General features: G+C 34.4%; 1 pseudogene; it reads left to right on the forward strand.

Moving 5' to 3' along the window:
* Positions 1-3,180: 3,180 nt before the first annotated feature.
* On the forward strand, positions 3,181-3,293 carry LOC122122141 (annotated as a pseudogene).
* Positions 3,294-6,243: the final 2,950 nt, after the last annotated feature.

Raw genomic sequence — 6,243 nt, forward strand, 5'->3', positions numbered from 1 at the left:
AGTAGAACACCAGCTGAGTAAAAGTTGGTTATTTTTCATATGGCCAGGTGTTCAGATTTGGTTGATTATTAAAGCTTTTGACTAGTTTGAAAGGGGTCAAAATTTTGATCCATCATGAAAGATGATCCCAAAGCTCAAATTCATGGGAGCCAGTGGTGGGCTGCCTAGCCAGTGTGCTTATTCAACTTGGACATGCGACAGGATGCCTTCTGCAGGAGTAAACTTTGCCTTGCTGAGATGGTGTTTGTAGGATACCTTAATTGACCCCGGTATTTCCAAGACAGATCTTCTGTGCCATTCATGAGGCATCCTACACATCCAGCCGCCCTGTTGAGTCAACCTCCTGGATGGTCTAAACATGACATTCCTGGTAGCTGATAATGGAACTAGGTATAAAGTTAATCTGCAAAATCAGGAAGAGCTACAAACAGACACACTCAGAAGCAAGCAACCTCATGCATTGGCCTTGCTAGAAAAAAATGAAACTATGTATCCTGCTTTGGTACTTGTGTCTTTGTAGGGATGGTGTATGAGAGAAGTGACTTAGACTCAGGCTCTTAAATTCTTTCTGTCTAAGAGTCTTGATCTACAAATTCATTTGTCCAGCTAGGAAGAGTGAAAAGTTGAAGATGGAGTCATCTCTGAGAAAAATCTCTAATAATGGCGTTGAGAAAAGGGAGGAACGAGAAACAAAGTCTGAAGGGACAAGTGTACCAAAAAATCTTACTCCCATTACAGCATGTCTTTGTGATTGAAGAATTCTAAACCTAGGAAGCTCAAGAAAATTGGATGCCCCTCAGTAGATGAATGGATCAAGAAAATGTGGTATATATACACAATGGAATTCTATGCCTCCATCAGAAAGAATGACATTGCCCCATTTGTTAGGAAGTGGAAAAACTTGGAAAAAATTATATTAAGTGAAGTAAGCCAGGCCCAAAGAAACGTAGGTCCCATGGTTTCCCTTATTTGTAATATCTAGTATATGTATGAGTCAAGCGGAAAAGGTCAGATAATGTGATGTCAGGAAAATGAACCCTTAGATGTGTATTTTAATTTTTTTTTCTTTCATGCATATGTTTCTAACACATTTATAAGATTATCTCTTTGTTGCTTTGTATGTCCCTCCCCCACAGTATAACCCCTGCTTTCACTATATTTGATGTCAGTATAACTTGTGGAGGAGATGGGGAAAAACCAGTTGTTTAAGGATACAGGTGGACCTGTTGCAACAATGAGAAGTATAAGTTGTCATGTCCAAAACGAGCTTTACAATGTTAGTGCGGGGCGGGGGGGAAGAGGGGGAAGGGGGGGAAGGAGAAGGATTGGGATTAGGGGGGGAGGGGGGAGGCTGGGAAGGGATGTGAAGGGTAAACAAAGGAGGAGGCTGCAATGCTTGGTAAGAAATGTACGCATTATCCTGCCCATGTAACTGTAACTCCTCTGTACAGTATGTTCACAAATAAAATTAAATTAAATTTAAAAAAAAAAAAGAAAATTGGAGCTAAAAAGCCTCCCTCAGACATTCTTAATATTGTCTTCTTTTAGGGAGAATGTGGGGAAAGCTATGAAAATGTGTGTTAAGGCTGATTTTTATTTTTGAGCTCTAATTTTAATGTTCACTTGGTAAACTAAATCCTCTATATGCCTATCTCTGTGTAAATACTCATCAACATGAAATATAAAGTGATTTTGATAAAAAATAAAAATGACTCAGAAGAAATTATAAATACAAAACAATCTTCACAGAAGCAAACTCTCAGAGATATTTCATGAATTTGACAAGGATAAAGTGGGTGAAGTTAGTATAAATTTAGAAGTATGACAATGCACAAAAACATAACAAGATACTCATATATTTCATTATATAACACAAAGCAGAAAGCAAATGTTGTTTAGATGATTTTTACAATCCAGTCTCTCAGGTACTGGGAAGGTGGCTCAATGGTAGAGTGCCTGCCTTGCATGCATGAGGCCTTGTGTTTTATTTCGCAGCATCACATAAGCAGAAAAAGATGGAAGTGCTGCTGTGGCTCAAGTGGTATCACTAGCCTTGAGCTCAGGGACAGCACCCAGGCCCCAAAGTTCAAGCTCCATGTCCAACAAAATAAAAATAAAAACAAAACAAAACACAGTCTCTCAATTTTCTGGCTTCAACTTTGTAATAACTCTGCTTCAGCCTAGGGCTAATATTTTAGGTATGGACATGTATCATCAGACTCTACTTGATCATTTTTTAAATACATATTTTGTTCTTAATTTCCCTCTTTATAAATTCACATGCACCTATAAAAAATGGTGTGGCCATCCCAACACCCTTCTCAAAGTACCTCCTAATGACAACTTACAAAAAGTTGTATTATATTACAAGGAAAACAATGCTACAAATAAAGAAAACCAATAATTAAATAATAATGATTAATAAAATAAAAAACAAAACATTTACCATTTTTTCAGTTTTTGAAGTGTACTACAAATTAGATTTTATTATTGTCATATTTCTTTACATTTAACACTGGCTAAGATTATGACGTTCAACAAGAATTTTATAGGCTATGAGTAGTGTTTAAATCACCCACTAAGATTACCATTTATAGTTCATCTCATAATTTGTATATGGCTTATATCATCATTTGTTCCTCACTAACATATAAAGTAAGGAAGGCCTACAGTTTTAACAGAAACTGTGTAGTTTACATAGTCAACTCTTTATTCTGCTCCTTTACACAAAGACTTTGCAACTTCTCATTAGTAAGGTTTCAATAAACTCTGAAATGTATATACTTAGTAGTAGTTATGTGCTACCATAAATCTTAAATACTTTATAGAAAAGTATTATGACTTGCCAAACAGTCCCAGTTTTGGCATATATAAGCAAATTCCCAAAATTAAATATATTTAAAACATTAAATATTTTAACAAACCTTAACACTTGCTGCAGTGTTCATTATGACAGGTCCCTTGTATAGAATAATTGAATTCCTCCTCCTACACATCTCTTGAACAACAAATATCTGGAATTATTTTGTTTTTGACATGTCAATCTTGATTTTTTCTTAAATGTGTACTTATGTAAGAAGTACATGGTTCTAAAATTTCATGAAATTCTTTTAAGCTTACGTTTTGTTGTATTTTCTAGTTTAAGAATATCAATTACAATTTATATATAAAAAATGTTCCTTGCTCAATTCAGCATCACATACACTAACATTGGAATGATACAGAGAAGATTAGCATGGCCCCTGTGCAAGGATGACAGGCAAATTTCTGAAACATTCCATCGCCCAATTTGTTAGGAAATGGAAAGACTTGGAAAAAAATTAAGTGAAGTAAGCCAAATCCAAAGAAACATAGGTCCCATGGTTTCTCTAATTTTCAATAACTAATGTATGTCTGGGATAAGCAGAAAAGGTCAAAAGTTATGTGTATATGACCAGATAAGATTGTGTTAAGGGAAATGAACCCCAAGTTAGGGACACAAGTGGTTTTTTATTTTCTTGCTATTTTTTCTTACATACTTATGACGTGCAGTGTTTTTTTTTTTTTTGTTTCTTTATATGTTCCTCCCCCATGTTATAACACCTGTTTTCAATGTATTTGAAGTTGGTGTGCCTACATCTTGTTTATACTCTCCTCTAATTTTTTGAGAGGAAGGACAAAAAAAACAAAATGCTTAACTAGGGATACAGGTTGACCCATGTAACAATGAGATGCACAATACACTATGTTGTAAAGTGAACTTTACAATTGAGGCCGGGAAATGGAGGAGGTTAATGGACTTGTGGAGGTGGGAGGGAAGGGATGGTAGGGGAACAATAAAGGAGGAGGTAACAATGCTTGTTAGGAAATGTACTCATTACCTTGCTCATGTAATTGTTACCCCTCTGTACAATATTTTTACAATAAAAATGTATAAAAATGTTCTGAGATGGAAGAGTTTATTTCCTTTATTTTACTCATATAATTTCGTTAGCAAAGAAATTCATGCAAAACTCCGATATGAAGGTAATTTGAATAAATATGTTTGTGAACACACGCATGTGCTTAAGCACTTGCATGTGTGTTGGCGTGCTCAGAGTTTGAAATCAGGGCTTCAAGTCTTGCAAGGCCTTTTCTCTCTAGATTGGTGTGCTACTAAATGAGCTACATCTCCATTCTTGGCCCTTTGCTAGTTCATTAAAATTTTTGAAAAATAATCTCATGAATTTCGTTTGCCTTGATTGGGTTCCAACTGTTATCCACAGATCTCAGGCTCCTGAGTAGATATCCCAAGTAGTTAGGATTACAGGTCTGACAAACCAGCAAAGACTTTCAGAATAACGTTAAAAGTAGAAGAAAATTTACTTCAGAGTGGCATGTTTTAGCATCTCCAATTTTAAAGCATTTTGGAGTGATTATTTATGATTTTTTAAATTTTTGGTTACTTATAAGAAAGTAGATGATGATATTTAAAAGTTTTAGTACTTTTTAAAAAGGATACTGGAATTGTGGGACAGAAGAAATTTGCCTCTCTTTGGACCTCAATGTTTAAGCTCAGCTCTGAGCATGATAACCCAATGTCACCAACACAATCTGTGTTGAAGACAAATGTGACAGAAAACAATCACCATGGGCAATATGAATATTGAATTGAGAGTGTTATAGAATGGAGAGATTTTATCTACTTTTTGTGTATTGCTGAAAGACTTTTGGAAATTTGACTCATTTCCTTCCTCACTGTGTGTGTCTTTAGGTCATGCACTTACTGCCTTTAATTACAATTCTTCCCAACACTAAAATGGTAATAACATTAGCATTATAGCAAATGTTATCTTAACAATTAAGGGAATAAAACTTGTGAAATACTTAACATAAACTTGTAGGAATGAGCTTTGAGTTTAGCCAGCATTCTTTTTAAAATACTAAATAGAATGTGATAATAGTACAGAAACCATTACATGTAGTGAGCAAACAGAAGTAATATTATTGATCATGCTCTGCTTCCAAGGAAGCCAGGTGGATAACTTCTCTTGCTGTAAATCAAACTGGTCATCTTATGTCTTGATAGTGTAAAATTATCAGGGACAGAATGATGAAAGAATGTTGTAGACTGAGATGAAATCCATAAGAAATTGTGCAAAACGGATAAAACATAAAATTATCTGAGCAGTATATTGTGTTTTACAACATTTAAGTTACATCGCAAAGATAAAGAAGACATAGAAGAATAAATTCATTTTTTGTTGTCCCATCATATGTCCTTAAAAGGATTAACTCTTTCCTCATTCTTATACAGGCATCATCGGATGAGAGGAACTGTATTTTTTTTTTGTTTGCTTACTTCCATTTATTCTTCAGTTTTAAATCTGAGCTACTTGAGACTGAAAGAAACCAAGGGAAATTAGACAAACAGGCTTTGGAAAGAACAATCAATGTAAAATAAATAAACTACAGCCTTGTAACAGGTCTAACTAAATTGAGTTACATACTGTCAATTGTTAACACAAAATGATTTAAGCAATACCATGTTATTAAAAACTGAAAAATGTTAAGAGTTGCTACATTTTTTTTCTTTTATACTACCTTGAATTAATAATTGATCTAATTTAGCGAGATTAAAGATAAGATTAACAGAAACTGGATCAAAAATGGACAAAAGGTTTGAATAGACATGTTCTCAATAAAGCCCTGAAAATTGCCTGTGGGTTTACAAAGTTGTGTTTAATACAACTTCTATGCTGCCGTAATGCTTTTTGAGCAGAAGTCATTAGAGAAATATAATTCAAAATTACTATGATACAACTTCATAACTATTATAACTTATCAAAAAATTAATGGAACCAGTTATGGTGGTAAAGGCTTGTAATTTCAAGCATTTAGGAGGTTGGATTTAAGTCTAAGGCCAGTCTAGGGTACTGCAGATAATAAAAACCTGCCCTTTATTACCTTTGAAGAAAAGGTAATAATGTTGGTGAGAGTGTGGAGAAAATGAAATTATCTACTCTATTGGTCAAAAAACAGGTTAGCATTCTTGTGGTAGAAAGTAGTATGCAAGTTTCTACAGAAATTCAAAGTTGAGATATCATGTGACCCACCAATCATGTGATTATTTCTCTCTAGGTAACTCGAAAATAAATCTGTAGTTCATTGTTATTCACATTATTCACAAGAGCAGCCAAGATATAAGTCAATGTTCAGTGTTCAACTGCAGACTATTAAAGCAACCTTGGTACAAGCACAAATATCTTTTTCTGTTTCATCCTT

The sequence above is a fragment of the Dipodomys spectabilis genome, unplaced genomic scaffold, assembly GCF_019054845.1.
Source record: "Dipodomys spectabilis isolate Male_0828 unplaced genomic scaffold, ASM1905484v1 ptg000205l, whole genome shotgun sequence".
Classification (NCBI taxonomy): domain Eukaryota; kingdom Metazoa; phylum Chordata; class Mammalia; order Rodentia; family Heteromyidae; genus Dipodomys; species Dipodomys spectabilis.